The sequence below is a fragment of the Triticum dicoccoides genome, chromosome 3A, assembly GCF_002162155.2.
Source record: "Triticum dicoccoides isolate Atlit2015 ecotype Zavitan chromosome 3A, WEW_v2.0, whole genome shotgun sequence".
Lineage (NCBI taxonomy): Eukaryota > Viridiplantae > Streptophyta > Magnoliopsida > Poales > Poaceae > Triticum > Triticum dicoccoides.
In genome coordinates, this window is record NC_041384.1 from 646,770,095 (window position 1) to 646,779,309 (window position 9,215).

At 45.3% G+C, this 9,215-nt stretch overlaps 1 pseudogene; it reads right to left on the minus strand.

The window, feature by feature from the left end:
* Positions 1-1,286: 1,286 nt before the first annotated feature.
* On the minus strand, positions 1,287-7,625 carry LOC119272492 (annotated as a pseudogene).
* Between the last annotated feature and the right edge of the window lie 1,590 nt (positions 7,626-9,215).

The window sequence follows — 9,215 nt, forward strand, 5'->3', positions numbered from 1 at the left end:
GCCGCCTTGACGTGCGGCAGGACCTGCGCCTTATAGACCAGGAAGTTCTCCCTGGTTAACTTCTTGGTGATGGTGTAGCCGAGAGCTGCGAGGGAAGGGGTAACCATGGCGACGGGAGAGGAGGAGGACGACATGGCCAGATGTATTAGAAGAGATAGGCTCTGTATACCATGTGAATTGAGGCTAAAGCATATGCCTTCTAGGCAGGGACGCATACATGTTAAATAGGCATAGCTCCGAAGAGATTACAGAGAGGAGGTTGCGGGAGGTTAGGATTGATCTCATCTATCTACAGGATAGGTACAACGAGAAGGAGATCGATCCTATCGGCCGAACCAAAATAGAAACAGAAAACACACGCACGCGCCTCCTACAACGTGATACACACTGTTTATACATACACCGTGTATATACGTAGAATACAATGTTTAACAGTGTTGGCTTAGAGAAGGTCTAAGTATAGGGAGTTAACTATGTTAGGAGTTCAATAATATGGTGTAAGGCAACGTCCAGAAAACATTCTAAAAAATGGGGGGGGATGCATTTTAGAAACATGGAGGAGACTCATGGAGCGCCTACTCAAGACCAGAATGACGAAGCATCAAGATTGATGAAAAGTCACCGGATGTGTTCCATTGTCGATGGAAAACGTCGATTCCTGCTGAAATAATATTCCGTCTTAGGCCGCACTTGGATTGGCTATAACTAACTACGGGGTCTGTTTATTTTACACGTGTATCTTACCAGTCGCTCAACAATTTTCGGATGGAAACCAGACAATGAGCCGAGACCTGCATTTTTTACAGATGTATTTAAAGGGAACATGACAATCCATTCAGGGCCTTAATGAGACAAACATGTTTTCAAATCTGAGATTTTATTCCTGGTGGACTGGAGGTAGCCTCTTAATCATCCAACCACATGTTGATTCTCGAAACCAGAGATATGCTAGAAGAACATAGAAAATAATTGGAATTCCTACGAAAGGAATTTATAACTACAAGATAAACAAAACTAAAATATAGATATATTTTGGAGGAAGACAAGAAATTTGAGGCAACTCACGAAGTATTCACTGTAGAGTTTCACTGTGTTCCTTTAGAAATGTCGACATGGTACATAAATAATTACGGCCAGTTGATGCCTTGCATCTTTCTAGAAGAGCTGACATATGCATTATCATGGGAATTAAGATAATCGTTACTGCAGGGAACAAAGCTAACAAAGATTTACTACCGGAAGTGCTCATTTGGCCTCCGGAAGCTATGCCATACAAAGTTTCAGAATCATATGCGGACGACGTAGGCACGGAACTTCTCAGAGCAGATGAAGCAGTGCGGGCAGTAGAATAGAAGGCCACCACGAACCCCATGACGAATCCGACGGCCGCTCTGATGCTCGACTGGTCGTTGAGCCTGTGCAGCCTGATTCGTACCGGTCTCCATCTCCTCTTCGAGGGGGGACAATCATCCAACAGTGAACCACAAAGCCCTTGGTTACCAGCAAAGTTCGAGGCCAAGAAGTTCTGTAGGAAAGAAGTAATAGGCCCTGATAACAAGTTGTCCGCGACATTGAATGTGGTTAACCGAATAAGCAAAGTGAATTGCGGTGGAATTTGACCGTTGAGCTGTGTTAAACATATATGGCGCATAGGTGACAGAAGAGGATCTTCAGAGATAGTTCATGAGGTAGTTTAACTAGGATATGGCATCTATTCGGTTGTAACCAATTCTATCTCTTGCTTTTCTTTTTCCTCAAGTTGTATCCCGATTCTCTCTTATCTTCTCAACCAACTCATGTATGCGCCTTAGGGTTATTGCGCCCCTGCTATATAACACGTAGCACGTCGCCCAAGATAGGGTAAGACGTTTCCGCCATCGCACATGGTAATCAGAGCCTTCCTCTTCCAATCTAGCCTCCCGATTGCATCTAGTGCATAGACATGTCTTCATCCTCCGGCGCAGCTCAACCTAGCCTCAATGGCCAGGTCACCGAGAAGCTCAACCGCACGAATTATGTGTTGTGGCACACGTAGGTCAAACCCCACCTGCGGGGCGCCGGTGTCTTCGGCTACGTCGATGGCACCGCGCCGGAGCTGGCCCGACTCCACGTCACCAAGGACAAGGACGGCAAGGAGTCCTCTGAGCCCAACCCTCTCCACCCACTTTGGGCCCGGGAGGATCAACAAGTGCTTGGCTATCTGCTGAGTACTCTGTCCAAGGAGGTGCTGGTTGCGGTCACCGTGATCACCACGGCACGCGACCTCTGGGTGGCCTTGGCGGGCATGTTCTCGTCCCAGTCCCTCAACCGCGTCAACAACATCAGGACTGCGCTCATCAACGCGCAGAAGGGCAACCAATCGGTCACCTCCTACTTCGCCTCCCTGCGCGGCCTCGCCGATGAACTCGCCGCCGCCGGAAAACCCATCCAGGATGACGAGTTGATCTCGTACATCCTCCACGGCCTCGACGTCGACTACCAGCCACTCGTCTCCGCCCTCGACGCCCGCGTCACGCCCGTCACCCTCGTCACCCTCGACGAGCTCTTTGCCATGATGAGTAACTTCGATTAGTGCATGGCGCAGTTCCACGGCTCCTTCGGCGGCTTCAAGTCTTCGGCCAACGCTGCATCTCGCGGTCATGGTGGCGGCTCTCGCTCGCGTGGATCTCCCCGCAACAAGGGGCGGTCATGAGGAAACAGCAATGCTGGCGGCTCCTCCAACTCTCGCAATGGCCGCTCCATCAGCTCCAAGCCTCGCCGCGGCGGCGGCTCCAGCCGGTCCCGTCCTGATGCGCCCCGCTGCCAGATCTGTGGCAAGCTTGGGCACACAGCCAAGGACTGCTAGTACCGCTACGATGAAGATGAGGACTCCTCCCAAGACGAGGACAAGGTTGCTGCTGCTGCGGACGGCTCCTACGGCATTGACACGAACTGGTACGTTGATAGTGGGGCTACCAACCACATCACCAACGAGCTCGATAAGGTCACCATGAAGGAAAAATACCGGGGCAAGGATCACATCTACACTGCCAACGGCGAAGGTATGAGGATTAGTCATGTTGGTGACTCACCTTTTAGTACCCCTCATTGTAAACTTCATCTAAAGAAAATTTTGCTAGTTCCTAGTGCCGACAAGAATCTTCTTTCTGTTCATAGAATTGCCATTGACAACCATGTCTTCCTTGAGTTTCATCCTCATTTTTTCTTGATCAAGGATCAGGCAAAGAAGAAAGTGCTCTATCGAGGTAGATGCGTTCGAGGGCTCTACCCATTGATTCCAGAGCGTAGAAGATTCAATAAACAAGCCTATGGTGCTGCCAAACTCTCTTCAACACGGTGGCACGATAGATTAGGACATGCTGCTTTCTCTTTAGTTGAAAAACTGCTTAGGAAAAATAAGCTCCCGTTTGTTGGTGAGCGTGATCTTGAAACTATCTGTGATTCTTGTCAATGTGCCAAAAGTCATCAATTGCCTTATCCCATATCTACTAGTGTTTCTACCAAACCCTTGCAATTAATCTTCTTTGATGTGTGGGGCCCTGCCCCTAGTTCTGTTGGTAGACACACTTACTATGTGAGCTTCATAGATGACTACAACAAATTTTCTTGGATTTATCTTCTCAAGAAAAGATCCGATGTTTTTCAAGTCTTTCAAAACTTTCAAGCTCTCGTTGAACGAAAATTTGATAGTAAAATCATTGTTGTCCAGTCGGACTGGGGAGGGGAATATGAAAAATTAAATTCCTTCTTCCAACACCTTGGCATATCACATCATGTGTCATGCCCTCACGCTCATCAACAGAACGGCTCTGCTGAACGCAAGCACCGACACATAGTTGAGGTTGGTTTAGCCCTCCTAGCTGGCGCATCTATGCCCCTCAAGTTCTGGGATGAGGCTTTCCTCACAGCAGTTCACATCATAAACATGCTTCCTAGTCGTGTCATTAACAATGAAACACCACTAGAACGACTCTGCCATGTCAAACCCGACTACAAATCTCTCCGTGTTTTTGGGTGTGCCTGTTGGCCCAATCTTCGCCCATACAACACTCGAAAGCTCATGTTTTTCTCAAAATAGTGTGTCTTCCTAGGCTATAGCACCCAACATAAAGGTGTCAAGTGCCTCGACGTTGCCACTGGCCGTGTGTATATCTCACGCAACGTTATCTTTGATGAAACCAAATTTCCTTTTGCTGATCTTCACCCCAACGCCGGTGCTCTTCTTCGCCAGGAGATCCTTCTTTTGCCTCCTCATCTCTCCGGTGTTGATCAAGGGGGAAACAATGGTGATGATCAACCACTGACTAACCCTCTTACTGATGATATGCATGAGCCTTGTGGTGTTACAGGTGAAAATAGCGAGGCAAATGGCGAAATCAAGGAAGAAAATGATGAAGAAAATCCTCCACCAGCACCATATTTCATGTGCCCGGAATCTGAAGACAAAACCCCCTCGGGATCCGTTCGCCTGTGCCTGCAGCGTATCAGATCCGCCTCGGGATCAGCGGCGGCAGACGCGTTAGGGGCGCCAGCAGTGCGCACGCCCACCTCGAGCCAGGCGCGCCCCACGCTCACGGGATGCGGCGCAGCGTCACCTCCGCACCAACCATCATCTGCCACTTGTCGGCTCGCGGTTGGCGCAGGCAGTGCACGCTTCACCGACCAACCGGTGTGTTACAAGCGGCGCCACCCGGTCCGCCCGACCGGTGCGGGACCCGAAGCTGGCGCGGGATCCAATGCTGATCTGCGCATGCATCCGACCGGCGTCAGACCCGAGGCTGATTAGCCATCATGTGGCAATGATGAACCTGCTGCGGTGGCGGGATCTTCTGCGGATTCTGCACACGGGCAGCCGCTGCCACTTGCCATAGAAAATCCAAGCGGGACAGAATCTGCTGCTGCTACACACAGATCGTCCTCGGGATCGTCTCCTACAGAAACTCCTGTTCAAGCTGCGGGATCATCTGTGGCTGAAAATCTGGGCACTTCTCCTTGGCGTACACGACTACAAAAGGGAGTAATACAACCTGTTAATTACAAACGTGTAACAAAATATGGCATGGTTTGTTCTACAGGTGAACCAGGTGAACCTCATACTCTAGAAGAAGCACTTGGTGATGAGAAATGGAAGAAAGCGATGAATGAAGAGTACATAGCTCTAAAGAAAAATAAGACATGGCACTTAGTTCCTCCACAGCAAGGTAAAAATTTAATTGATTGCAAGTGGGTATTCAGGATCAAGAGAAAGTCTGATGGAACTATTGACTGTTACAAAGCTAGACTCATTGCAAAAGGATTTAAACAACAGTATGGTATTGACTATGAGGATACCTTTAGTCCAGTTGTTAAAGCTGCAACCATCCATCTTGTTTTGTCTATTGCTGTTTCTAGGGGCTGGAGTCTCAGACAGTTAGACGTTCAGAACGCGTTTCTTCACGGTGTTCTGGAAGAGGAAGTGTACATGAAGCAACCTCCTGGGTTTGAAAGCACAAATTCCCCCTCTTATGTGTGCAAACTGGACAAGGCACTTTATGGATTGAAGCAAGCACCGAGAGCATGGTACTCTCGTCTCTGTCATAAAATGCAAGCACTTGGCTTTATTCCATCCAAATCTGACACTTCTTTATTCATTTACAGCAAGTCCAACACATGCATATTTGTTTTGATATATGTTGATGATATCATTGTGACAAGCTCATCAAATGAAGCAATCACAGGACTGTTAAAAGATTTGAGTGCAGATTTTTCTCTAAAGGACCTTGGTGACTTGCACTATTTTCTTGGAATTGAGGTGAAGAAACATGCAAGTGGGCTTCATCTCTCTCAGGAAAAGTATGTAGCTGATTTGGTAAAAAAGGCTGGTCTGCAAGGTTGTAAGCCAACACCTACTCCATTATCTAGCTCAGAAAAGCTGTCTCTCACAGAAGGTAATCTCTTGAGTCCAGAAGATAGCACAAAATACAGGAGCTTGGTAGGAGCACTTCAGTATCTCACTTTGACCAGACCTGATATATCTTTTGCTGTTAACAAAGTGCCCCAATTTCTTCATGCACCTACTAATGTTCATTTTACTGCTGCAAAACGCAAAGTGAGATATGTCAAAGGAACTATGAACATTGGTCTAGATTTCAGCAAGTCATCTTCAAATCTTGTTAGTGCTTTTTCTGACTCAGATTGGGCAGGATGTCTGGATGACAGACGCTCCACTGGAGGTTTTGCAATCTTTTTTGGACCGAATTTAATATCATGGTGTGCTCGAAAACAAGCCACTGTTTCTAGATCCAGCACAGAGGCAGAGTATAAAGCACTTGCAAATGCTACAGCTGAGATTATATGGGTTCAGTCCATGCTGAAAGAACTGGGCATAAAGAACACACCAGCTCCATGTCTGTGGTGTGATAACCTCGGTGCAACTTATCTGTCTGCCAATCCAGTTTTTCATGCAAGGACAAAACATATTGAAATAGACTTTCACTTTGTTCGTGAGAGGGTTGCTCAAAAATAACTTGATATTCGCTTTACCACTCCAAAGATCAGCTTGCAGATGGATTTACAAAGGCTTTGCCCATGAGAAGTTTTGAAATTTTTAAACATAATCTCAACTTGATGAAGTTGTGATTAAGGGGGGGGGGGGGTGTTAAACATACATGGCGCATACGTGACAGAAGAGGATCTTCAGAGATAGTTCAGGGGGTAGTTTAACTAGGATATGACATCTATTTGATTGTAACCAAGTCTATCTCTTGCTTTTCTTTCTCATCAAGTTGTATCCCGATTCTCTCTTATCTTCTCAACCAACTCATGTATGCGCCTCAGGGTTATTACGCCCCTGCTATATAACACGTAGCACGTCGCCCAAGATAGGGTAAGACGTTTCCGCCATCGCACAAGCTGGTTATGCTGAAGGTTGAGGACATTAAGATATGTCATATTTGAGATATTCTGTGGGATTGAACCCGAAAAGCTATTGTATGAAAGGTCCAGAGATGCTAGGTATGGCATTTGCCGTGAAATGTCCTGAGGGATTGGTCCTGAAAAATTGTTATTTGACAGGTCTAGGCCGGTGACGCTTGAACAATTCTGTAGACCTTGAGGAAATGGGCCTTCAAGTCCTAGGTTGCCAATACGTAAACTGAGAACCTTGTTCTCGCCAGGGTACCAGCATTCTACACCAGTAAAGCGGCATATGTAACCCTTGGTGGTATTTTCAAAGTTCCAAGAGGATTTGAGTACGCCGGAGGGATCAATCACTGATTGTTGCAGACTTCAGGCACTGGACATCATGTTCAGTACTAAAACACAATGTTGAGCTGTTCAAGAGGAGATACAAAAGGAGGAACTTGGTATCCTCAGACATCACTCTGCCGGGCCAAAAGCCGCAACTTCTCAATTCCAGCGCCAACGCCACCTGACCAGAACATGTGTAAAAAGAACACTTACAAACTTGGATTCAAATAAACAAGGCCAGGACATGGAGACACTACAAAGAAACCTTCAGAAAGGTAAATAATAAGACATGTTTACTTGCTTTCTTGATTTCATGTATTAATTCTTGGACAAGACGAGGTGTTTGGGATAACTCACCAGTTGTTGCAGCCAAGAAGCCACCGCCTGCAATGATTGAACAGACGCAACGCTTTAAAACGGAGAATCGCTCTAATAGAGCATATAGTAATTTTTCTATTAGTTTCTGAAGTCTTGTAGACGCCAGCACATTGTACCAAGGCAACGGAAATGCAGTCGCGGCCGGCCGGCCAGCACGCAGGTCAAGGTCAGCAGGTTTACGTACCAATGAAATTAGTGCTATATTGTCTTACAAAAGTCAGGTTTAGGGAGTTAACTATGTTAGGAGTTTGATCATATGGTGTAAGGTAATTTCTAAAAAACATTATAGAAAATGAGGGGAGCAATTTTTTTTTGGAAACACAGAGTACAATATAACGCATACACACGGAGCACACACTCATGCAGCGCCTACGGAAGACCAGAATCATGGAGCTTCATTGACGAAAAGTCACCACATGCGTCTTGTTGTCGACGGGAACATCGACTCCCGCTAAAACAATATTCCAACTTAATGAGACATACTCCCTCCGTTCCCTTCTTTCTAAACATTTCAAATTGACTACAACATACGGATGTATGTAGACATATTTTAGAGTGTAGATTCACTCATTTTGCTTCGTATGTAGTCATTTGTTGAAATCTCTAGAGAGACAAATATTTGGGAATGAAGGAAGTACAAGTTTTCAAATCTATGATATTATTCCTGGTGGGCTCGGGATAACCTCCTAATCATCCAATCGCATGCTGATTTCCAAAAGCTAAGATATTCTAGAAGAGCATAGAAGATAACTGGAATCCCTATGAAATGAATTCATTACAAGATAAAGAAAAGGAAAGCATAGAAATATTTTGGAGGAAGGCATGGAACTTGAGAAAACTCACAAAAGATTGAGGAACAATCATGGAAATTCAGGAATATGGTGATTTGCATGAATGATCATGATTTTTTATGAGTTTTTATTTATTATCCTTTTATAAGAATGCTTCTGAATTTTTTAAGTTCTAGTGGACATCCTAATTTATTCGTTCATATTTCAAATTCTGAGATGTTATTGTAACTTTTCTAAAATATTTCTGACGTTTTCTTCATGTTTTTCTGTTTTCTCTGACTTCGCCCTGATTTTTTTACAATTGTTTTTATTCACATGATCTGTTCATTTTTAAATGATTAATGTGTCATGCGTTCACGAGTGCAGAACCACTACCACATCATCAGCCATACCACTCTTTGTAAGTTTTAGAGTAAATCTGCTATCACAAGTTATGGTTCAAACTTATTTGTTTCATAAACTGGGGACTAAAAAAAGCTTAATCAATAGTGGAGGGACCAAATTTACAAAAAGAACTGTACATTACCATTTCCCATTGATACCGGGCTTAGTAAAGCATGAACAAGATCACATTAATCCTCATCAGTTCCCTCAAGCCCAGGCACAAAAGTTCTCTTGTTTGAATCCAGGAGACATTTTCAATACACACCAGAATGTACAAAAGCTCATCTTTTGGAGACGCATATGAGTTGTTTTCCGACACTGTTGCCACCCAATGATGAACAACAACAAAGGCAGCCGGTGCATTCTCCTGCTAGTTCATTCTGCACATCCTTTTTTTTTGGCGAGACATTCTGCACATCCTTGGCATCCTTGGCT